Raw genomic sequence first — 26,004 nt, 5'->3', positions numbered from 1 at the left:
ATGTCTTCCACACTAGATCTGAATCAAACTGTCTAGAATGTAAAGTTGATGTTCAATAAATTTTGGGTGGTTCTATTAACTTCAAAATATTTTTAGTGGGCTAAAGAGATGACTCATTGAGTAAGACCATTTGGGCACAAGCATGAGAACCTGAGATCAATCCAAACACTCATGTAAAAAGCTGACAGACAGAATGGCTGGGACTTGCTGGCCAGCCAATCCAGCTGACTCTGCAAGCCCCAAGTGTTTAATGAGACCCTGTGTCAAGGAGTAAGAAGACACTTACATCCTTCTCTCACCTACACATGCACACAATCACATGAGTACACACCCATACATGCATATGTACATATGCTACACAAAAATTAACTTTGTTCAACCCAATTTTCTCTGTACTGTATTAACTGTGTCGCCTCCTATTTCAACGTATCATAACTATCAATTGTTTATCTCAGAAATAATGGGTTAAATCACACTATGCAATAGCCACAATATTAAAAATAACAAAGCTAAAAGAATTTTAGAAAGAGCTACCATTGGGAGAATAATTATGCAACTGTTTAATAATGTTTTATAATATTTGGCTTAATAACGTTACTATCTTTCCAATTTGCTGTTAAGATCATTAAATACCAGTGAGTAAAGGCATCTGCTGCACAAGGCTAGCAACCTTAGCTCAATCCCCATAACTTACCTGGGCTATATGTAGATAACTATCTCCACAAAATTGCCTTCTGACCCCCACAAGAGTCATGGTATGAATGAGAGCATGCGCACACGCACATGTGCACGCGCGCGCGCGCGCACACACACACACATACACCATGCATGCACCCACAAATAATAAAATTTAAAACAAGAAAGAAAACCAAAGCTCAGAGGGACCAAATAATTGACTTAAGGTCTTAAAACTATGATGTAAAGAAAAAGAAGTAACTACACCACACCTGAGATAAAACTTCCAAAAGTTTCTTGTGTTCCACCTACCAGATTCCTAAGTTCCTCGTATAAAGTCAGAGACAAACTTCACAGTCAGATGAAGACTTGATATTCAGTAAGTAGAAAATACTGCAACTGAAACTCTAGGATTTAAACCTAAGGAGGTTCATCTGCTTCCTTAAAATGTCCCCAGCACTGTCCTATATTCCAAAGCTGTGCCAATTCACCACAATTTAAGGCAGAGACTCACGGTGCCAGTGTGACATGCATGGAGTTTCCAATTTCAATGAGGATGGCAACAAACTCAGAGAGATCTACATGCTTCTGGTTCCCTGGTGCTGGGATCAAATGCCCAGCTAAATTAATGAATCAAAACTACACTTAGAAATCTTTCTAGACATATCAAACTCAATTATTACACATTTTTGTAAGGCTGCCCAATCACAGCATCAATGATAACTCTCCTATGATACACCTAATTTTCAAAATACCTATGTAATTCTTACCCATAAACTCAAAATCAAATATCAAAATCACTTAATACCAATTGCTGTACACATAACTAACCACCATGGAGTCCAAAACACCGCTTTTGCACAATACTATGCCTTATTATTTTTCACTGTAATAGGAACCATGTTGCACTCTGGAGCTATATTATTCATGTCTTTTGCCGCTTGTTCTTATCAGTGAACTAAGGAATAGGTTTTGAAATTCTAACCTCTTTGATAGTGGGGGCTGCCTAAAACTATTACTCAGGTGTATAGTAAAGGCTCCTGATGGAGCAGCCATTAAACTTTTCTTTCTCAGGCTTATTTGCTTCAGATTCTTTTTGCTTGTAGCTGAGGCTAGCCTAAAACCCACAGCAACCCTCCTGCCTTAGCCCCAAGAAAAGAATTGCATGTGTGCACAACCACACCCAGTGCTCTCGTTTCAGGTACTCTGTTCTGAAAGTTTACAGTCTCTCAAAACCACCAAGAATCAGTAGGCTGAGGCAGAGATTGACTACAGGGGGAGACCCTAAATCAAAAATACAATAGAAGGGGCTTTGGTAGCTGATTAGGACATGAGGACTCCCTTTCATAAACAGAGCTTCTTCAGGGAGCTTCTCTGCCCCTTCCCATGTGAGTTCACAGCTAGAAGCTGCCTTTGGCGCAGAGAGCAAGCCTTCAACACACCCCGCATCCGCTTGTACCTTTGCAGCCTACAAAACAATGAGCAATAAACCTATGTTCTTTACAGAATTTTGTGGTAGCAGACTAAATGGACAAAGATGCATTTTACTCTTCTCATCCTAGAGTAAACTTGAAATCCTAACTGAACCCTACTGTCTGTAACAATTCACCAGTAATATATGCAACATGAACATCCACAGACACATGTCTGACCACTGATATGCTCTCCTGGTTTCTTCTTACGCATAATACTGGGTCTACTGAAGAAAAAGAAAAAGCAGGAACCAAGACATAAATACTTTGCTAACATATTCAATTTTTTTAGCTAATAAGAAAATTCTGAAATATTTTCTGCCAAACTTAGCTATGCCTTACTGTAACAGGGCTAATTAAATAACAAAATAAATATAAGAGTCAATAGTTTCTTAGAGTCACCTCATTCAATTTCCTTCTACTTGTCCAAACCTTCATTTTTGAAATCTCTTCCCTCTTGAAAACCAGTTTTTTAATCTATGTCTAGATAGATAGATATTATATAATATATAAAGCTTACAATTTTAACCATTTTAAGTTACTATTTGGTGGCATTAAATATATCCCCAATGCTATATAATCACACCTCTGTCCTAACACAGCCCTCTTTTGCAACTGAAAGTGGGACTCACGACTCTAGCAACCATCAATAATTTTCTGTTCTATGAATTTGACTTCAAAATATACCTCATAAGTGGTCTCATATTTGCCTTTTTATGACTTAGAATGTAAAAGTTCATCCATGTTATAACATGCAACTGGATTTTCTTTCTTTGTAAGATTAATCGATATTTCATGTGTGTGTGTATATATAACATTTTATTCATCCATCCATGGATGGACACTAGAGTTGCTTCTACTTTTGATGTTATTTTGCTGCTGTTTGTTATGTATACCAAGCTGGCCTTGAACTAAGGGCCTACTCCTACCCCTCCATTGTGCTGGGATTAAAGGCTTGCATCTTTCATCTTAATAGCCTATCAGCTCCACTCAGGAGGCACAAGTAGACATATCTCTTGTGAGTCAAGACCAGCCTGGTCCAGGACAGCCAGAGCTACATAGAAAGACCCTATCTCAAAAAAGAAAGAAAGAAAGAAGGGGGGAGGGAGGGAGAGGGGAAGGGATGCCATATGAGGTAAATGTATGTTGGGTGATAAAACTTTTCCCAGGGAATGCTATATACCCCAAATAGAAATCTGTGACAGACCAAGGAACAGATACCAACAAAGCCCAACTTGGTGAACCAGAAGTTTTAGTGGAGTTATAGGAGTATTGGTGAGAGGACACTTACAGGAGCAAACATGGCTCAAAGGCATCGGCATCCCTGAAACCCACCCAACATAAATGACAACTCACAAAACTGGAAACCTGGAGCACACAGCACATCCTGCAGGCGGCTCAATAGGCTGGAAAGTGTCTGCCGGTCTAAACCTCTCCCAGACAACTCCGCTGGTCTAAACCTCTCCCAGACAACTCAGCTGGTTCCTGTCTCTTACAGGCAGCTGGTCTGGTCTCAGAGTCGTCTTTGTGGCTCAACTCCTCTCATCTGAAAGGAACGCTCAGTTTTTATTGCTTACTCTGGCAGAAAACGCCTAGAATCTGGTCAGTTTCATGGACTTCCTGAAATATTTCAAGTTGTTTGCCTCCTGTTTAAGGAGCTTCCTGGAGGATGGAAATGTTTAAGTCTCAGAAGAACGTGACACACAAAAATGCACCAGAACTCAGAACAAAATCAGGCGCCTCTCCTCACTGCATCTACTTCTACAAACAATGCTGCCGGAGCACGACTACACAAGTAGCTCTCGCGTAGACACTGTGAAGTAGAACTACAGGGTAATAAGGTTATTTCATTTTTACTTTTTTAAGTCAGTAAGTGTTCGATTGTAATTCAACCATCTCTGACGCTGATTTCTGCAAAGCCTCATCAGCACTTTGTTGAGACCAGCCATCCTAACGGGTGTGAAGTGAAAGCTCTTTGCTCATCAGGACTCCTACACTAACGTTTATAGTAACCTGACGTCATCAGGAGCTTGACAAGTAACCTGTTCATTCACTGGAGTCACTGATGAAAACGTTAAAATACTACACCTCGCAATAAGTTCTAGGCAGATTCATATAGTAAGTGAGCACCAGCAAATCACTGCTGAGCTTCCCCATCCCCGGTGCTTTGAGTCATGTACTGAAAAGCAAAGAGATGATTTTTTTTTTTTAATACATGGGTTTTGCTGTGTAGCTTTGGCTTGTCCTGGAACTCGCTCTGAAGACAAGGTTGGCCTCAAACTCACAGAGATCTACCTCTTCTGTCTCCCAAGTGCTGGGATTAAAGGTGTGCGCCATGGCTGCCTAGATCATTATATTATTTTTGAAACCACACTTAGTGTGACAGCACATTCATGTAGCATTTGGAGTTCAATTCTAACCTTGGCTATATAAAGATTCAAGGCCAGCCTGAGCTACATGTCGCAAAAAAAATATTTTTTAATACAATCAGTCCTATAATCTAGGCATGTGAGAGGCTGAGGCAAGATCACAAGTTTAAAATGCCCAAATGGGCAACTTAATGAGACACTATCTCAAAATTAAGCAAAGGCACATGTGTGTGCACGCCTGCTAAGGACTGAATGGCTGGGGACACAGAAAGTGCTTGCGACCTGAGTAAAAGCCAGACAAGTGCACATGTTTGTAACCCCAGCACTGGGGAGGTGGAGAGTGCCAGGTCCATGGAGCCCCCTGCCAAACTAGACCAGAGTTTAGAATTTAAATAAATAAATAAATAAACAAACAAAAGCTGTCTCAACAGCAATAGACGAGTGAGATCCCTCAACAGATAAAACACTTGCTGTGCAAGCTGGTCTACCTGAGTTCGAACCCAGAATCCACAAGAAAGTCAGGCAACGGTGGCACACTTCCAGCATCCAGAAGGCAGAGGCAGGCGGATCTCTAGTTCAAGGCCAGCCTGGTCTACAGAGTGAGTTCCAGGACAGCCAGAGCTATATAAAGCTAGTAATACAACACAGGTGCCTTGAGGGAACTTACCACAGGGATATTTTTTGCTCCACAGGAAATAAACTCAGATAAAAAATGGCTCATTCTCCCCAGTGATCCTATGATTCTGTTCCTTTTTGGAACTCACCAATCAACTCTATCAAATACATTAAAATAAGTAGATGTGGGTTCACTGATACTTTCAAAATGAACTCATTGTCTCTAAAGGAAAAGAGGATGCAATGGGAAACTAAACAACCCATTAAAGTTGCCTAACGCGGTAAATGTTCCAATAACCTGTAACCTGATGCCTGCCAGTAGATGACCATCTTAGGAGAGAACAGCCTGGCTAGGGTGTAGCGCACACAGCATGTAGATGGCTAGGAGTTTGAAGCCAGCCTGGCCTACCCTGTCTCAAAAACAAAACAAAACCAAACAACAACAACAACAACAACAAAAACAACCTGGCTATATTATTGTAATTTCTAAAATAAAGGTTTTGAAAAAGTCATACTATTTAGGCTAAAGTTTAAAGGTTAAGCTGCTGCATAACCTAATTTTATTTTATTTTATTTTATGATTTTGTTTTGTTTCCTTTGGTTTTTTGAGAAAGGGAACTTGTGTAGCTTTCCATCCTGCCCTGGAACTCGCTCTGTAGACCAGGCTGGCCTCAAACTCACATGGATTCACCTGCCTCTGCCTCCCCAAGTGCTGGGATTTAAGGCGTGTACCACCACAGTCCAACTATAGCCTAATTTTCAATTTAACTTTTCAAATGGTAAATGAAGTTAGCGCTCTAGGACAGTTACATTACAATCACTACTATCAATGTCTTATCTACAGCCACCATGGGTATTAAATGTTTTGATATTAGTCTAATTCTACTACCACCTCACTTATCCAAGGCAAGAAGGCTTGGCCTACAGTTAATATGTGTAGTTTAAAATTTTATCATTTGAGAGCCAGCAAGATGGCTGAGTGGGAGAAGGCACTACCCACCAAGCCTGATGACCAGGGTTCAACTCCCAGGACCCACATGGAAAGAGAGAACTAGATGCCCTCTGGCTTTCATAAACATGCCCCACCACACACACACTCAACAAATGTTACAAAAAATTGTACAAGCTGGACATGATGGCAAACACCTTTAGTCTCAGCGCTCTAGAAATGGAAGCAGGCAAATCTCTGATTTGAAGCAAGCAAGGTCTATACAGCAAGATCCAGGCTAGCCAAGGCTATATAATGAGACCTGTCTCAAAAATGAACAAAAAGAAAAAAGTTCTAGCATTTCAAAGATAAGCTTTCATTTATGACAATAAAACCTATAGAAGTTGTCGCTGCTTCTGATGTCAGTATTCTGCAGAAGAAATTTCATTTGTAAATTTATAATTTTGTATACTGTTTTCAAATAATCAAGTTAGCCCCCCCCCCAAAAAAAAAATATGGTGTGATGGCGCATGCCCATAATCTCAGCCTTTAGAGAAGTGCACAGGACAATTAAGAGTTCAAGGTCATCGTCTGCTATGCAGTAAGTCTGAGGCCAGGCTGGGCTATAGTGGACACGCAAATTTAAAATGAAGTTACTTGCTGCCATGAGCTGTTTTGTGTCTTCTACAGACAGAACTGAACAATTGTTTCAGCTCAGTGTTGTTATCCTTTTCACCCTACACCATCCAAAAGAAAAAGAAAAAAACAAAACAAAATAAGGAAGTTAGCAAGTTAGAAAGAGCATGTTGTTATTTTGGGTTAGCTTGGTTTGGAGTTTGAGGTAGCTCAGAGGACACTGTCCTGTTTTGGGTTTTGAGACAGAATCTCACCACGTAGCTCAGGATGGCTTACAACACATTAAGAGGAAGTTCTTCATGAGGGGAATAGAGATAATGTAGCTGTCTCCAGTCAATGATTCCCCATACCGAAATCCCAGAATGAAGACTGTGACTTAGCTGAGACTTCATAATGCTGCATTTGCCCTTCACTGCATCTCACGTGCATGGTCATATTATTCTAAAAAAAAAGCACAGAATTCCTACAAGAGGAATACCTTACAACAGGACTCACATTTTAAATATCCCCCTTTCTACTCCAACAACTAAAGACCAAAAGAAATCTGAGGTTCTAAATGTCTCAACGCTTCGGGTGTACATAAGTGCCCACACAGACTTAGATTTTTACCCCTTTCAGTTTAAAGTATGTGCTACAATTTTAACAAATTAATCATCAACCTTTAAACCTTTAAAAGAAAACCAAAGATATAAAAAGTATATATTATAAAAGTGGACTTTACTCAGTTGGGTGTGGTGGTACATCTTAAAAGCCCTGGTACTCTCCAGGTGAAAGCAGGACAGAGTTAATGTCATCCTTGGCTACCACACTAGCTCCATCCAAGCTAGCCTAGGTGGGTGTGAAGTCTTTTTGTGTATGTGCTGCTTTTATTGGTTAATGAATAAAGAAGCTGTTTTGGCCTGTGATAGGGCAGAGTAGAGCTAGGTGGGGGAAACTGAATGGTGGGAGAAAGAAGTCGGGAGAAGCCAGGTAGTCACTGCTGGGGACAGACCGGTAAACCACAGCCACGTGGCAATACACAGATTAATAGAAATGGGTTAACCAAAGATAAAAGAGTTAGCTAGCAATACGCTTAAGTGATTGGACAAGCAGTGATTGAAACAATCTCTGTGTAATTATTTTGTGGTCTGGGTAGCCAGGAACAAACAAGCAGTCTCCACCAACACTAGGCTATATGAAAAATATATAAAACATAAAATGCAATGCCCATCAAAATCCCAGGAAAATTCTTTACAGACCTCGAAAGAACAGTACTCAACTTCATATGGAAAAGCAAAAAACCCAGGATAGCCAAAACAATCCTGTACAATAAAAGAACTTCTGGAGGCATCACAGTCCCTGACTTCAAACTCCTACTACAGAGCTATAGTACTGAAAACAGCCTGCTATTGGCATAAGAACAGACAGGAGGACCAATGGAACCGAAAAGAAGACCCAGATATTAATCAACGCTCCTTCGAACACCTGATTTTTGACAAAGAAGCAACAAATATCAAAGGGAAAAAGAAAGCATATTTAACAAATGGTGCTGGCATAACTGGATATCAACATGTAGAAGAATGAAAATAGACACATGTCTATCACTATGTATAAAACTCAAATCCAAATGGATCAAAGACCTCAACATAAAGCCAACCACACTGAACCTTATAGAAGAGAAAGTGGGAAATACACTTGAACTCATTGGCACAGGAGACCACTTCCTAAATAGAACTCCAGCAGCACAGACACTGAGAGAAACAATTAATAAATGGAACCTCCTGAAACTGAAAAGCTTCTGTAAAGCAAAGGACACGGTCCACAAGACAAAACAACAGCCTACAGAATGGGAAAAGATCTTCACTGACTCCACATCAGACAGAGAGGTCTGATCTCCAAAATATACAAAGAACTCAAGAAATTAGTCATCAAAAGAACACATAACCCAATTTTAAAAAAAAAAAAAATGGAGTACAGAACTAAACAGAGAACTCTCAACAGAGGAATCTAAAATGGCTGAAAGACACTTAAGGAAATGTTCAGCATCCTTAGTCATTAGAGAAATGTAAATCAAAACAACTCTGAGATTCCATCTTACACCTGTAAGAATGGTCAAGATCAAAAACACTGATGACAACTTATGCTGGAGAGGTTGTAGGGGAAAGGGGGCACTCCTACATTCCTGGTGGGAATGCAAACTGGTCCAGCCCCTTTGGATGTTAGTGTGGCTATTTCTCAGAAAATTAGGAAACCATCTTCCTCAAGACCCAGTAATACCACTTTTGGGTATATATTCAAAGGATGCTCAATCGTGCCACAAGGACATGTGCTCAACTATGTTCATAGCAGCATTGTTTGTCATAGCCAGAACCTGTAAACAACCTAAATGGCCCTCGACTGAAGAATGGATAAGAAAAATGTGGTACATTTACACAATGGAGTACTACACAGCAGAAAAAAATATCTTGAATTTTGCAGAAAAATGGATGGAGCTAGAAAACATTATTTTGAGTGAGGTAACCCAGACACAGAAAGACAATTATCACATGTAGTCACTCATATGTGTTTAACAGAGAACTTAGACAACAATGAGGACACTAAGAGAGACTTACATAGATCTAATCTATATGAGAAGTAGAAAAAGACAAGATCTCCTGAGTAAACTGGGAGCATGGGGACCTTGGGGGAGGATATAAAGGGGAGGGGTGAGGCAGGGAAGGAAGCAGAGAAAAATAGAGAGCTCAATAAAATCAATTAAAAATATATAAAACATATATTTTACTTTATTAAAATTTACAGCTTTGCTGTATATGGTGGCAAAAGCCTTTAATCCCAACACTCGGGAGGAAAAGGTAGGCGGATCTCTGTGAGTTCAAGACCAGCCAAGTGAGTTCCAAGATAGCCAAGACTGTTAAACAGAGAAATCTGTCCCCCCCAAAATAAAACTTTTATTCATCCAATGATAGCAGAAATAAAATAAGCCATCAACACAGAGAAGATATTTACAATGCACATTACTGACAAAAGATCTAGTCATACTGTTGGCAAAACTCAATAGAAAAAATAGGCAAATGATATATGATAGTAAGTCACATAAAGGAAATGCAAGCCAAAGGGCATTTAAAAAAAAAAAAAAACACCTCCAGAGGCTAGAGGTGGCTCAGCAGTTAGGAGCAGTGGCTGCTCTTCCAGAGGACCTGGGTTCAATTCCCAGCACTCACATGGCAGCTCACAACTGCCTGTTAACTAAGTTCCAGATCTGAAACCCTCGTACCAATGCACATTAAATTATTTTTAAAAATCTCAACCTCATTGACGATAAGGGAAATATAAAACCCACAGTCAGAAGACATTATACAGTCATGAGACTGCCAAAAAGCAGAACAAGAATAATTGTAAATACTGGTTAAAAAAAAAAGTTGTTACTTTTTTTCTCCCCTCCCCCCAAGTGCAGTTACTTTAGACAGCAAAGCCAAAGACAAGCACATTCCACAGAGCAGCACTTCTCCAGGTATATGCCCTACATAGACAGATGCTTACAAGCCCTCCAAAGAAGTAGACTGAATAATGCTCTTTTCATTGCTACATACAGTAATGAATTCTGAGATACTCTAACTGACTAGGTATTATAGTTTACTCATACAATACTAAGTATACAACACAAATGTGATTCTTGGGGTTAAGTGATATGGGAGGGTCTTCTGTTTGAGTTGATTTCATTGGCTAATAAAGAAACTGCCTGGCTCATTTGATTGGCCAGCCCTTAGGTGGGCGGAGTAGACAGAACAGAATGCTGGGAAGGGAAGTTAATAAATGGCCATACCTCTCCTGAGTCAGATGCGATGAAGCTCCGGCCCAAGATGGACGTATGCTAGAATCTTCCCGATAAGGCACCACTTCGTGGTGCTACACAGATTATTAGATATGGGTTAAGATGTGAGTAAGAGGCTGGAACTAATGGGCCAGGCAGTGTTTAAAAGAATGCAATTTGTGTGTTGTTATTTTGGGGCATAAGCTAGCCAGGCGGCCGGGAGCCGGGCGGGAATGCAGCCCGCTGCTCCCATCACTACAGTTAAGGGTCTTAGCTCAGTGCTTAGAGTGCTTGCCTAGGCAGTTCAAGGCCCTGGATATGATAATACTAGAAAGAAAAAAAAAAACAATGTGGCTTATAATACAATGGCCATATATTTGTGTATCACATAGACACACACACACATTCATAATAGATAAGATATAACTGTTTTGGAAATGCACAGCAATTATTTCAAGTGTTAAAAATGGGGAATGTTCAGCTGTGGGTGGCGGCTCACACCTCTAATTCCAGCACTTGGAAGACAGAGGCAGGTAGATCTGAGTTCAAAGCCAGCATGGTCTACAGAGATAGTTCCAAGACAGCTAGGCTACATGAAGAAACCCTGTCTCGAAACACAAAAAAGAACAAAGGGAGGAGGGGTTCAAGTTACACTAAGAACAGAAAGAACTAAAATGGACAATGCTGTGGCAAATGGTGCATTATCTATTATAAAGTATCCTTTAATTAAGACAAAGCTCTAACATCCTTAGGATCCAATGGAGCTGGGTGCAGGCTACCAAGGATGCACACTTTCAGTAGATGTTCAAGTTCCTAACACAAAACGACATGGCACTGGAGCTGGAGAGATGGCTCAGCAGGTAAGAGCACCTGCTGCTCTTGCTGAAGACCCCAGTTTGGTTCCGGACACCCACGGGATAGCTCACACCCTCTATAATATTCCAGGAGACCTACTACTCTCTTTAGGACTCCATGGGCACTGTACACATGTGCACATATATATTCAGGCACACACAAATTCATAAGAACATGTAAATATTTTTAAGTGTCTTTAAAGGGGGAAAATGAAATATTATTTGAGAATTCTAGATGAAAGAGACAGGAATTCTGTAACATTCTTGTAACTTCCTTATACATCTGGATGTTACTTGCAGCAGTAGCAGAAAGAATCACTTCTTTTCAGGCCATTCACTGTATGAACTGTAAAGCACATAAAATCCCAAACTCGCAGTCAAGTCCTGAGGGGCACTGGCCAGCCTTTGCTTGGTTTTTGCTTTCTCCATTGTGAAGCCCAGTTGAACTCTTAACTCAATTCACCTAATAGCCTACTGAACACTGTATTGCATATTACCGTGCCTGGCCTACCAGGCCTTACTAGCCTATTTTAGATTTTAAAAATAAAATAAAAATAAAAGTATTCATAAGTAGTAAATATGAATCTCTTTATTTAAAAGTAAAAGGCATTTGCTTTGTTTAGTTTTAGTTTTTTTATTTTTCAAGACAGATCTCATTGTGTAGCTTTGGCTGTCCTGGAACTTGCTCTGTAGACCAGGCTGCCTTCAGAGTACTGGGATTAAAGAAGTGTGCCACCACCACCCAGTTCTGACATTTTTTCTTAAGGAGTCTGTAGGAGACATAAGTGAACTTGGAGAATAGAACTGCATAGCAGTGCCTAGTCAGCTTGGCCGCTGTTATGTTCTCTGTACATATTTATAAAGGACAAACGTGTGTCTTCTTTGAAACAGAAAATCAGCTGTTAATGTGAACAGAACATTGTCACAATTAAAATCCTGCACTACTTTGCGTGGTCTTTTGACCAGTATTTTGTCAGTAAATTGCACTGAACCACTTCACATAAACATTTGCACATACCTGAATAAAGCTTCATAAACGGGGTCTATTATCTGAGGTGCCGACAGAACGTTTTATTTGAAAATTCTCAAGTCTTGGGTATTTTCCAGCAGTATTGTGGAGAAGGCATCTAGAGAATGTGTTGACTATACACAATCTCCGTGTTAAATAACAAGCCTGTTCTGACTTAGCAAAACACTCCAACTTTTGGAATGGAAAATGACCTGCTGGACATTTCAAAGGTGCTAGAAATCACCCTAACAATCCAAATCAGTCTAAAAGGGGGGCTACTCTTACTAGAACAGGTAATTTCCCAAAGTTCTCTTAAATTATCAAAGATAAACATCAGAATTACTGATTGGCACCAGAGGCAAGATATAGCCCAGAGACCTAGGAAAGAACCAGACACATGTGGTAAAAGGAAAAAGTCAACCAAATGTTCCCTAATGATATTCTGCTATACTCATGGATTGGTGCCTAAACCAACTGTCATCAGAGTATTAGAAACACTTCACCTAGCAACTGATAGAAGCAGATGCAGAGACCCACAGCCAAAACATTGGGCGAACCTTGGGGACTACCACAAAAAAAAAAAAAAAAAAAAAAACCCACAGAATCCACTAACCTGGATTCACAGGGGCTCACAGAGCCTGCGTGGGATTGGCCAAGGCCCTCTGCCCCTCTGCGCATATATGACAATTGTGTAGTTTCGTCTTGTGGGAGTCCTAACAGTGGGAGCAGGAGCTATCTCTTACTCTGTGGCCTGCTTTGGGATCCTTTCCTCCTACTGGGTTGCCTTGTACAACCTTCACAGAAGAGGAGGGCCTCGTTTTACTGCAGTTTGACATCCAAGGGGGAGGCCTATCCTTTTCTGAAGAGAAATGGAAGAGGAGGAGGGGAGGATGGGGTGGGAGGGAGGGTCTGGAAGGAGAGGAGAGAGGGGAAACTGTGACCAGGATGTGAAAACAAAAATAATAAATACATAAATGCAGAAAAAGAAAAAGGAAAGAGAGAGAGACTGATTGGCTCAAGATAAGGTTTACCTAGTACTTTCTTGAAGTAAACTTAAAATTAAATTTCAAAATTTAGTTCATAAACCTGGGCATAGTGGCACACACTACACTTTTAACCCCACCACTTGGGAGGTAGAGGCAGGTGAGTTTCTCTGTGAGTTAGAGGCCAGCCTGGTCTACATAGGAAAATCCAGGACACCCAGGGCTACATAGTGAAACCCTGTCTCAAGGGAAAAAAATCAGTTCATAAAGCTTCAGTTCAAATGGTTGTTTTCATTAATATCTACCAGTGAACTTTTTGTTCATGTGTTTATGTGTGCCTGCCACACGTGGGTGGGGACAAGAAGAGGGCATCATTTCTCCTGGAGCTGGGTTTTCAAGCGGTAGGAGCTGTCTGAATAAGGAGCTAAAGAAATTCACTTGCAAAGCTAAGTACACACAAAACTTTTGTACTTCTTAGTTTTGTCCCCAAAAGAATCACCAAAAAACTATTTTTTAAAAAAGGGGGAAGACTAGAAAGACATATCTCACATCAACCTCTGGCCTCTGCTTCTGTGTGAACACGCACTCCAATATTTTACTATAAAATCATGAAAGACATACATCCTTGGAAAAGGTTAAACTTCAGTGTAAACGTCTAAGTTTTTTAATTACTATAAAATTATAAAACAATCAGAAAAAAACTATTTTCTTAGTCATTTTAATGTCCATTTATTCAATCAAAGTACATGTAAATCCTGGCATACTGGTTTAGTCCTTTTATGGGACAGTTTATTAGAATATAGCATATATAGCAAGCAATGAGTCTCATCATGACGTTTTCATACACGTCCATTACATACTGTGATCATACTCACATGGCCCTTACCCTCTCTTATCCCCGTTCCCACTAACTGCCTTTTTTTCTCTCTTGTTTCACTAGTCTGAATTTCACTAGTGTTTACAGGAGCCCGTGTGAGCATGTACAGAGCATAGGCATCTCAATAGTGACCACACAACTGATGCACATTGCCCTCCCTTCCAATCAACCATCAACTGCATGTAAATCTTCAGGGAGCAGTAGAGCCAAGAGCCCCTTTCCTTCACATGACACAATGTTGACAGGTCCAATCTTGTACAGACCATGAGAAAATATCACAGCTGCTGTGAGCTCAGGAGTTCAGCAGCCATGGAGCTGGAGATGGCTCAGCAGTTAAAAGTGCAGTTTCCAGGACCCACTTCAGGCAGCTCCTAACTGCTTGAAAACCCAGCTCCAGGAGAAACGATGCCCTCTTCTCGTCCCCACACACGTGTGGCAGACACACATAAACACATGAACAAAAAGTCTTAATTAAAAATTTTGTTATGAAAAGAGACAACAGTCAGGCCATGCCCAAGAGTCAGAGCTCCACCACCAACTCCCAATGTGTCTGACTCTTCCCATCCTCTTTTCAATGAACCCTGAGCCTTAGTCCTATTATTTTAAGTAACAGGGTAGCAGCCTACTTTCTGCATGTATAACTTATTGGACTGTCTTCCCCACTTGTTAGAATTATAAAGTACCTGATATCCTTTCCTTAGTATATATCTAGAGAGGGGGCATGATAATATCTTGGAAAGAACAACTGCACAAACTTTACTAAAACCACCACCAAAAATAGGCTTTTTTAGATTTCAAGTTTTTGTTATTTACTTACTTTATTTCATATGCACTGGCATTGTGTCTGCTGTATATGTCAGTGTGAGGATGTAGATCCCCTGGAATTGGAGTTATAGGCAGTTGTGAGCTGCCATGTAGGTGATGAAAATTGAACCTGGGTCCTCTGGGAGAGCAGCCTGTGCTCTTAACCACTGTGCCATCTCTCCAGTCCCCAGATTTAAAGTTTTCACAACCTGAGCTCAATCCCCAGGACTGGAAGACTCCAGGAAACTGTCCTCTGACCTCCACCCATGAGCCTTGGTATGAACATCTGCCTCCCACCACCACCACACACAATAAGTAAATAAATAATGAGGATTTTCTGTGTTTGCTCTTGGTTTTAATTTTGAAGACAGGGTCTCACCCAGTAGCCCCGGCTGGCCTGGAACTGCACAGGCCAGGATGGTCTTGAGCTCACTTGCCTCAGCTTCCCGATGCTGAGATTAAAGAGATTAAAGACTTGAGGTACCATACTCAGCTATACTTCTTTTAAGGAGAAATGATGATACCAGATGGATAATACAGTTGACAACCAAACATGTAAAATATTTTAGCAGCTATAACAATATTTCATTTTTTTATACTCAAAAGTTTATGATTCAGCTACTCCCCCACACACAAAAAAAAAATCAATTAAAACAAACTAAAGAGACTACAAACCCAATTATTTTGGGACTTAGAATAATTATTTTTTGATTTTATATTTACAACTAGTATTTATACTATTTCTACCAAAACTGGCTAGAATTGACACAAAAGCATATTTTCTTTCATGTTGTTTTAAGAATATTATGCCCCACACTCAGGTGTATACGGTTTAGACCTGATGGGGAAAAAAAAGGTATGAAGTTGGTGGGAACAGAAAAGGGGTGGATCTGGAATGACTTACAGGAAGTACAGAGGATAAACATCACCAAAATATCAAAATACATGGTCTAGCCAGGCATGGTGGCACACGGGGGGAACAGGGAGGGGTAGCAAGAAGCAAAAGTCTTAAGCTAAGCTGATCTAAACAGTGAGTTCCTCCAGGTCCGCCAGAATCAAATGGTGAGACTCTGTTTCAAGGAAAAGAGTACGAAAGTCTCAAAGAATTAATAAAAATATTTTTAAAGGGTGTAACATAACTGGGCATAGGACAGCACACCTTTAATCCCAGTACTCAGGAGGCAGAGGCAGGTGGATGTCTGTGGGTTCTAGGGCAGATTAACCTACACAGTGAGTTCTAGGACAGCCAAGACTACAGACAGACACCCTGTCTCAAACACACACACACACACACACACACACACTTTTTCTTTTTTCAAATGAAGCCAAGCATAAGAGTGCACACCTTTAATTCCAGCACTCAGAAGGCAGAGGCAAATGGATCTTTTGTGAGTTCTAGGACAGCCTGATCTACACAGAGAGTTCCAGAATATCCAGGACACACTGTCTAAGAAAGAAAGAGAGGGGGGGGGGGGAAGGAAGGAGAAAACAAAGTTCAAGCTAGCCTACAATATAAAAGAAGCAGCGATGAATAGCATCATGGCTTCTGGCTCTACAGCTGTATAACCTGTCATTTTCTTTGCAATTTTGTCATTATACTCTATTTAATCTCAATTAATTATACATTTAAAGCTCTCAGAATTATTTTAAATTATACTTTGGAAGTAATGTCTTGAACACAATATCCAACTTTCAATGTTATCACTCTAACCTATTAACTATTTAAACTATAGCATTGTATATCTAAAGCCATATGGTTGACCAAACTACAAGACTGTGTCTTATTAAACAGCACATAATAGCTGGGTGGTGGGGGCATATACTTTAATCCCAGGACTAGGGACGCAGAGGAAAACAAACCTCTGAGTTCAAAGCCACCCTCGTCTACAGAGGCGTTTCAGGACAGCCAGGGTTACACAGAGAAACCCTGTCTCAAATAAAGGAAAACAAAACAGAATATAACAGAAACATACAAAACTAGAAAACACTTTGTAAGCAAATTAACTACCTGCAAATGCTTAAAAGTTTATTAATTTGTTCATAAAAACTCTAAAATATCTTGTAAAAAATTATGAACCCAACAAAGTATGGAGGTATTAAAGAATCTCAAGTTAGCCAGGTTTGGTAGCCCATACCTAGAATATATCAGCACTTATAAACTGAGGCAAGATAATTACCATAATTTCAAAGCTAGCCTCAGTTATACAGCAAATTTTAGGATACTCTGAACTACAGTTCTATCCTGTCAGAGAGAGAGAGAGAGAGGAAAAAGGAGAGAGAAAAATTATAAGCATTTTAAATATAGATAGGTTTTGTATTTTCTATCAAACCTTCAGATAATTTTCTTGGCAATCTTTATGTAATCAAATACTATTTATAATAAACTACATAAAAATAATAAAACTAAAGGTTAAATGACACATATTTTACAGATGTCCCTTTTTTTCATAGCCCACGCTGGCTTTGAACTTGCTCACTGTGTACCTGAGGACAGACAATGTGCAACTTCTGATCCTCTAGCCTCCACTTCTGCTACTGCTGGAATTTCAGGCATGTACTACTGTGTTCTGGTATGATGTACTTCTACTGGTGATCAAGCCAGAGTCTCATAGATGCACTTTACAGCGTCTCATAGACGCTAGGCAGCACTTTACCAATGGAGATACTTCCCCAGCCTAATTTGATTAATGCAATGCTCATCATATGCATCAAATTTTTCAAACTGGAAAATGTTCTCCAGCATAAAATTACTAGGAGGAGGGGAAATACATGTGACTAACAATAGCAATCCTTGACATTCAATGTAGCCAAGAATTACACTAAAAATCAGTCTTTGGGACTGGAGAGATGGCTCAGCAATTAAGAATACTTGCCATTCTTGCAGAAGACCTAGGTTGTTACCAACACCCATGTGGCAACTCACAAACTTTAACTCCAGTTTTCAAGGGAATCCAACACCCTCCTCTGGACTCTGCAAACACCAGGTAAAAAATTGGGACACTTATATACATGCAGGCAAAAGATTTATATACATAAAACAAAATTTAATATTTTTTTCAAGACAGGGTCTCATTATGTAGTTCTGGCTATCCTGGAACTATGTAGACCAGTCTGACTTCAAACTAATTTTTTTAATTAATTAGAAGAAATGATCAGGCAGTGGTGGTGCACACCTTTAATCACAGCACTCAGAGGCAGAGGCAGGAGGATCTCTGAGTTCGAGACCAGCCTGGTCTACAGAGGGAGTTCCAGGACAGCTAAGGTTACACAGAGAACCTTGTCTCTAAAAGCAAAACAAAACAAAAATCAGTCCTCCAGTTTCTAGAAGTGTTTTGAGATTATTGAAATAGCAAGCCATGTTACCTTTAAAAGTCCAATACCTTCTTGCAATTTGGAAATAATAAAATGCATGGCTTCAGTTTTTAAATACAACTTGTATTCCTTCTCTGACTGTTATTGATGATTTCATTTATAAACACTAAATTCTATCACCTGCCATTATATTTGTTGCTCATCTAAATGTGGTTTTTCTTATGTATATTATAAAAATATTTTATGACTGCCTACATAAATAATTGTAAATGGTCAAATGAATGATTTAAGAAAAAAAATCAGTCCTCGACAACTTAAATCTTTGCCAAAACAAAAAAGTTATAGCTCAAATGAGTAATACACTTCCTTTTATTATTCTCCCCTATGCTACATCACTTTTTTAAAAATTATAATCCTTTTGGTTTTGCTTATTAAAGAGTGGGGGAAGGGAGGAGCATGAAGACCTGAGCTTGACTATAGGATCTTGTGATTGAAGGAGTACAACCTTTTAAAGGTTATCCACTGACCACCACACATGTGCTATGGCAAACACATGCCCATACATGTAGGCATATGTGTACACGTGTGCATACACACACACACACACACACACACACTTCATTTTTTTAAAGGATAGGATCAATAAAATACAAAGTACAAATGAACCTGGAAATCTAGCCGTTTGAAAAAAGAGATGCTGAGTCCAGTGGAGGCAAAGGCAGGTAGATCTCTTTGAGTTCCAGGCTAGCCAGTGTTCAAAGTGAGATCCTGTCTCCCTGTCTCAAAAAAAAAAAAGAAGGAAAGAAGGAAGGAAGGAAGGAAGGAAGGAAGGAAGGAAGGAAGGAAGGAAGGAAGGAAGGAAGGAAGGAGAAGGGAAACGAAGGGAGGGGAAGGGGGAAGGGAGGGGAAAGAGAGGGAGGGAGGGTGGAGGGAAGAAAAGAAGAAAAGAAAAAAGAAAAACAAGTAAAAGAAATGCTTAAGCTGGGTAGAGTGTTGAGGTGGAAGGAGAAGGGAACAGAAGTTTGAGGTCGGCCTGGACTACAGGAGTCTCTGAAAAGAGGTCAAGTATGTTAGCACTGGTAATCCTGGCACCAGGGACACAAAAGCACGGGGGATAAGAGAGTTCAAGGCCCACCTGAGAGAAAAACAGTAAGATCCTGCTACATACAGAAACAGGAGGTAGGCTGGAGAGGTGGCTCAGCAGCTAAAGCATAGGATGTTCTTCCAGAGGACCCAGGTATAATTCTTAGCAACCACATGGTGGCTCATAAGCATACCTAACTCCACTTCCAGAGGATTCTATGCCCCTATCCTGGTCTCTACAAGCACCAGGCACACAAGTGGTGCACAATACACAGAAAATAAAACAAAATAATAAAATTTAAATAAATAAGAACAGATGAGTAAGCTAGGGGTACAACTCAGTTACAGACAACAAGCTGAATGTGAGATCTTGGGCTCACTCCCGGGATAGACAGATATAAATAAATTCATGTCTGTCTGCCTTAGGAAGTGGATTGTGTGACAGGTATCAGAAGCCTGGGTTTTAATTTAATCTGAAAAAACAAGATTTATAGAGTTTCGTATGTACCTTGACATTTCTTTTTAAGGATCTTTTAAAACAAAATATAAATCCTGTAGGTCAAACTCTAATTATAATTACCACATTAAACTCAATGCTCTTTGACCTTCTGATTTCAGGGAAGCCTGTAATGTGAAACTTTTTAAAGGGCTTAAACAACTGTAATCTCAGAACTAATGAACTTTTTATACTAGTTTGTGTTTGTGCTGTTTTGTTATTACTTTGGTTTGGTTTGGTTTTTAAACTAGTCAGACCTCCTGGTATTACCTGAGCAGTAGAAAATCAAGAGTTCACTGCCAGCCTGAGCTACATAAGACCCTAGTTCAAAACACAATATGAAGATAAAGTAAATCTGCTAAGACAAAGTAACCCTAGCAATATCATTATGGACATTATCAGCATGCTTCTGGTTCTTTTCACTTAGACATGAGTAGCTCCTAGGTCTCCAGCACCCACCCTGGTGTCTCAGCATAGAGGTAACTATGTGGCTTTTGTTTAGTGACATCAAGAATCAAATGTGAGGGCCTCTGGTCTCCTAAGAAACTCAACACCTACTTTGATCAACACTTAAACAGAATATATGAGCCGGGCAGTGGTGGCGCACTCGGGAGGCAGAGGCAGGCGGATCTCTGTGAGTTCGAGGCCAGCCTGGTCTACAAGAACTAGTTCCAGGACAGGCTCCAAAGCTACAGAGAAACCCTGTCTCGAAAAACCAAAAAAAAAAAAAAAAAAAAACCAGAATATAACACACACCTCCTTACTGTGTCCAGTCCAGTCTACCTGGTCTTACAGGCTGCCTGAGATCTAACAGAACCACTGCAGCAGAGCTGTACAGATACACTCTACTGTTGCTTTCCCCATACTATTCTGACTTAAACCAAGCCAACCAGAAAGCAATTAACTTCTTCTTTAAGTTGACCACCCAGGACTCTGTTAAAAAATTTAATAAATAAGCCAATGGTGGTGCACACCTTTAATCCCAGAGCTCAGGAGGCACAGGCAGGCAGAACTCTGATTTCGAGGCCAGCCAGGTCTAGAGAGCAAGTTCCAGGACAAGTAAGGGATACACAGAGAAAGCCTGTCTGGAAAGACCAAAAAGAATAACATAAAATAAATATCCTAACGTAGCTCAAAACTTATGCTCCAAATACGTATTCTTCTTCAAGTTATAACCTTTTAAAGATACTAGAGAAGATTATTACTTTTAAATAGATGAATCCAGAACCAGTAAGGACATTTAGTATAATTCCTTTCATCTTATAATTTCATCACATTCAAACGTTGCTGCTACTGACAGAAGTATGCTGAGAAAGCTCCTTTTTTCCACAGAGAGAATACTACATCCTAGTTAAAGTGGAGGAGGGGCAGTACTTTTAAACAAACACTGATTCCTCCTTCTAACAAAGCTCTTGTAGTCCCTCTTCAGAACTAGGTTCCAACTTAAACATGCAACACTAAGCCTGAACTCTGGACATTAAGAAACTAGGACAGCTGCAACCCACAAATTTTACAGCAGGAATGTTTACTTTGGCAGCAATAATATAAGCATGTATCAAATTAGCCTATGTGTTCTAATAATCAAAGCACAACAATTTGCGGAAGGCAGTTTTTTTGGTTGTTGTTGTTTTGTTTTGTTTTGTTTTGTTAAATAGATAATTTCCAAGTTCTTGGAACAGCCTTAAAGCACTGTCATGATATCTTTTTCCATCCAAGCCCAGGTGAAGCTGAAATGGAAACAATGTTTCTATGCCTCTGAATCAACCAATAGGTCAATCTTCATCTGCCTTATTATACTGGATAATCGGCTACAATGAAAACTATTGGGAGGCTAACTCCTCGACCTCAAAGAAACAAAGTTAACTTCAGGAGTTAATAATGGAGGCCCAGCAGTGGTGGCATATGCTAGCACTCAGGAGGCAGAGGTGGATGGATCTCTGTGAGTTCCAGGCCTGCCTGGTCTATAGAGCGAGTCCCAGGACAGACTCCAAAGCTACACAGAGAAACCCCGTCTCAAACAAACCAAAAACCAAAAAAAAAAAAAAAAAAGTTAACGAAGTAAATCATTGCAACATAGACGTAATTATTTCATTTAAATGAATGTGCATGAATTATATTTTATTAACAATTCCACATTGTAAGGTTGACATTTTCCTCCTTCCTCTTTTCCATATGCCTCCAGTGTTCATGCAGGAAATATTTAAAAACAAAAATTCAATCAGGAAGGTCGTTTGACAGCTAATGCCTTTTGAAGTTGCAGGAAAGCAAGCCTACAGCACTGCCATTAAACATACATCTATGTGTCAAGTGCTATGCTTGCTACAGCAGCCAACCTCTGTAATTTGCAACCTACTTTATGGTATCCTATGACAGATCATCCAAAAAATTAACAGAGTATAATCTTCAGCCTCTTCTCAAGCACGTTTACAAGAATTATCTCATAGAAACCATCTACTTTGATGAGACTCTAAAAACCCCATGCCCAGAAGCCAATGGCTGGTTTATAAACAAGATAATGACTAGTTCAATGGAAAACGCATTACGACAAAATGCTAAGAACTGTCTCACCATGTTATGATCTGCTTGCCTAATATGTATGTTTAGCTACTGTAGTCAGCAATGTCCAAATATAAATTTAAAACATTTAATGGCCAGTTCTGTTCTAGACTTCAAGCTCATCTTACCTGTTTAAACAGGTGGTGCCTTCCCCTCCATCTATCCTCCAAAATACTTTTCTCTTTGTGAATGTATTCCCTACGGTAGGAAAGGAGGCCCTAGGAGAGAAATTCTCCCCAAAATACAATGAAATATCCAACACTGGAAAGTCATACATGCTTACATATCTCTACTATAAGAAATTTAAAATAGTCAAAATAATTCAAGAGAAATAAACTGACACAGATTAAACACTAAATTTCACAAATGAAATAAAGTTCCCTATACTTTATGAATGCAATCATAAATATACCAAGAAATACCTTGTTGATTTAAAAAAAAGAATGTGGGTTGTTTGGTTAAATTTCAATTAATGGTAAGTAACATGAAGACAGAAGAATCAATACAAAAAAATTTAAGGTCAGTCATATTTTGTTTACTTAAAATACTGAAGCTTAATCATGACCTAACCCTTATCGTTGCTCATTGTGTAAAATTAGCACTGCACTTGCAAACCTAAGCAGAATCTAGACTTATCAAACATATGGCGAGACTTGCCCAGTTTCTGATATAGCAAATGAGGCTGAAGCATTAATATTTTTCTTGGTAAACAATAGCAAAAAACAGACCTAGAAATGTTTTCATAATCTGATCAGAGGGAAAAAAAACTCTTTAAAATTTTTCAAGCAACCAGCAATTAAAATCTTAAAATTAAGTGAAATTGTTTGAAGTACCTACACTTCAGAGGCTGTAGTTTACAGCAGAAACCTAAAATAGAAAACAGAAAAATAAAAATCAGCAGATCTCTAAACAACCCGGAGGTACATAGAAACGAAGACTGGTTCTCCAGCTAACTTTTCCAGCCCTGTACCAGAAACAAAGTTGACGGTAAAACCCTGAGTTTTCCCTGTAAACTGGGCCCTAATCTGAAACCTGAAAGAAAAAAAAAAAACCCGCTGCTGCCGCTGCTAATAGAAGCTCCTTATAAGCAGCGAACTGACAGGTGGAAAAATAAATTCCCTAGCAGGCCAGCCAGAGGTTGTGAAAACACGGTTCAAGGACCGAACGTGTTGTGACTACTCTGTAACAGGTCCAGGGTAATTTACGCACACACCCTTCAGCGCGATCCCTCCAGCGCCGGTGAGAATGGGAAACAACAGGCTTCCCCCCCACCCCCGCGCCCCGAGATCCACGTACCATTTTACAAGAGCCGTCTCCCCCCAGACAGGAAAACAGACATTCTGGTCCCGAGTCCTTTCCGCTGAGCTCTCCCCCAGCGCGAAGGAAGGGAAGAGGGCCGCCGCCGCCGCCGCCGTAACGAGAGAAGCCGGCAACAGCCCCGCCGCGCGGCCGCCACGCCTTCCTCCCGCCGCCGCTGGGGACGCGGAGCCGCGGATCACATTTCTCCTCCCCAACAATCACACGCACGCACGTCCCCGGAGTTGACACCCTCCAACCCCGCCGCCCCGCGACGCCGGTGACAGGGCCACCAAGCCTCCGGGGCGCAGCCACGGGGCTGGGCGCTCCGGCAGCGTGCGTGCACGGCGGTGTTCGCTCCCATCAATGAAAAGGAACGAGGTCTCCGTAGTGACGGCCTAAAGCCGCGGAGCCCAACCGGGGGGCCCCCCGTGGGACCAAACAAAACTTCGGTTGCTGGGAAGAGCCGTTGCGCAACCTCGGCTGGGGGGCGGGGGAGGGAGGCCCGGACCGCCCGGCGCGGCCAGGGCGGCTTCCCGGAGGCTGCGCCAAGCGCGCGCGAAGAGCACGCACGGTCCCCGCGTCCGGCCGCCTCGGGCCTGGCGTGGCGCCGGCTTCGGGAACCGCCCGGGGACGGCCATCGGCAACCGGGCGGAAACGGAGCAGCGGCGCCCCAAGGGTTCCCCCCCGGCCCCGAGGCCCCGCCGCCGAGCTCCCCGCCCTTGCCCGGCTCCCTTACCTTCCTAGAGGCCCGCGCTCTCCCCGCTTCGGGCGGCCGCAGCCCTGAGCATGTCCGGGATGGGTCGCGGGGGCCGTGCGGGGACCCGGAGCCTAGCGCTTCAGCAGGCGGCGCCACCCAGCCGGGGCTCAGCCCCTCTCGGCGGCCGCTGCCATCTTGTCCTGGCGGCTGAGAGGAAACGGCGAAACACCCTCCCCCGACCGCTGTTGCTGCTGCTGCTCTGGCTGCCGATCGCCGGGTCCGTTTCCCTCATCTTCCTTCCCGGGGACCTGGGGTGGGGACGGCTCGACTCGGGGAGAGGGGCGGTGACAAGCCGGCGGGCCACCGGGGCCTACGGGCAGCGCGGGATGCGGGGCCCGCGGCGGCGAGGGCCCATGTCCCCAGCGCCGAGCGAGGTTGAGACAAGGACGAGGAGGGCCGCTCGCGAGGCCGCGACGCCGGGGGCCTGCGGCTCGGACTCCTCAGGGCGCCGCGCTGCCGGCAGTCGTCACCCGGGCAGCTGCCGCGGGCCGCCCGCCCCGATCTCGGGCCCCTCCTACACGCCCGCCGGCCTCAGCCGCCGCCGCCTCCGCAGCGCCACCGCCCGCTCGGCCGCGTTGCGCGCCGAGCCCGGGCGGCCCCGCTCGCCTAGGGCCGCGGCGCCTCCGCGAAGCCCCTCCCCGGGGTCCGCCCGCCGCCGCGCCCTTGACGCTCGCCGCCCGCCCGGCGGCCCGCGCCGATCCAACCCCGAGCTCTCACGCCACCCCTCCAGCGGGAATAGCTTCCGTCAGCCCTCCTCTGCAGTTCTGAGCCTGATTCCGCTCCCACTCTGCCAAAAATACACATTCAGGGGACGATCCGAATACCCAAAGAAGGGGTTCAGACGCGGAAGCAGGATTTTACAGGCCTTTCCAGGTCGCCCCATCCTAATGCCCCCTTCCCACCCCTTTAGAATCTGTCTCTTGGCATTTTAGGAGTTTAAAAACAACGAGAAGTGAAAATGGTTAGCCACATGAACAGTCTCCGTCTAAAATAGGTCCTTCCCGCTCCCCCATTCCAAGACAACAGGAGACTTGTCACGCCGTGTCAAAGAATGAGGGAAGGAAGGGCTGTTGGAAGTTTCCCAAGCGCATCACCACGGTCATTGGGAAGCTGCCCACCTCTAAGATGGTAATTCTCCATCGAGTTAGTTCCACACCCAAGCTAGTTTCTTCGCTCCTGGAAACTAGGAAATCGACAGAATGGTCCATTTCCACCCACGTAATCATAGAACCATGGAATTTGAGATGAAAGAATCTTACTGATGCATAGTCCAAACTCTTATGCTAAGACGAGGGTTTAAACAAGTTTCGATGACGTGAGCAAGGTTAGAGCAAAACCTTAGTCTCCACCCCTTCTCTGGTCCATCTATTCCCCCATTCCCTGCCCAAGGAAGCAACTCAGCTAACCTTTGAAGCAACCCAGCATTCCGTAACCTATATTTACAACCTGTTTTGCCTGGTTCCTTTTGTTCTGAACAAATATCTAACGT

The 26,004-nt window shown here is 42.0% G+C and overlaps 1 protein-coding gene across 9 annotated transcripts in view; it reads right to left on the bottom strand.

Moving 5' to 3' along the window:
* Positions 1-25,004, bottom strand: part of Hipk3 (homeodomain interacting protein kinase 3) — a 94,009-nt gene extending 69,005 nt beyond the window's left edge. For 2 of the 9 annotated variants that reach the window (XM_038330074.1, XM_038330082.1), the window contains exon 1: positions 24,495-25,004. The gene's annotated coding sequence lies outside the window, so the exon portion shown is untranslated. Of the gene's footprint in view, positions 1-23,292; positions 23,327-23,755; positions 24,190-24,494 lie in introns of those variants that run through there. The other 7 variants (XM_038330083.1, XM_038330084.1, XM_038330079.1 and 4 more) reach the window with 6 other exon arrangements.
* Positions 25,005-26,004: the final 1,000 nt, after the last annotated feature.

This window comes from Arvicola amphibius, chromosome 5, assembly GCF_903992535.2.
Source record: "Arvicola amphibius chromosome 5, mArvAmp1.2, whole genome shotgun sequence".
Lineage (NCBI taxonomy): Eukaryota > Metazoa > Chordata > Mammalia > Rodentia > Cricetidae > Arvicola > Arvicola amphibius.
This window is presented reverse-complemented; position numbering and strand designations above follow the sequence as displayed.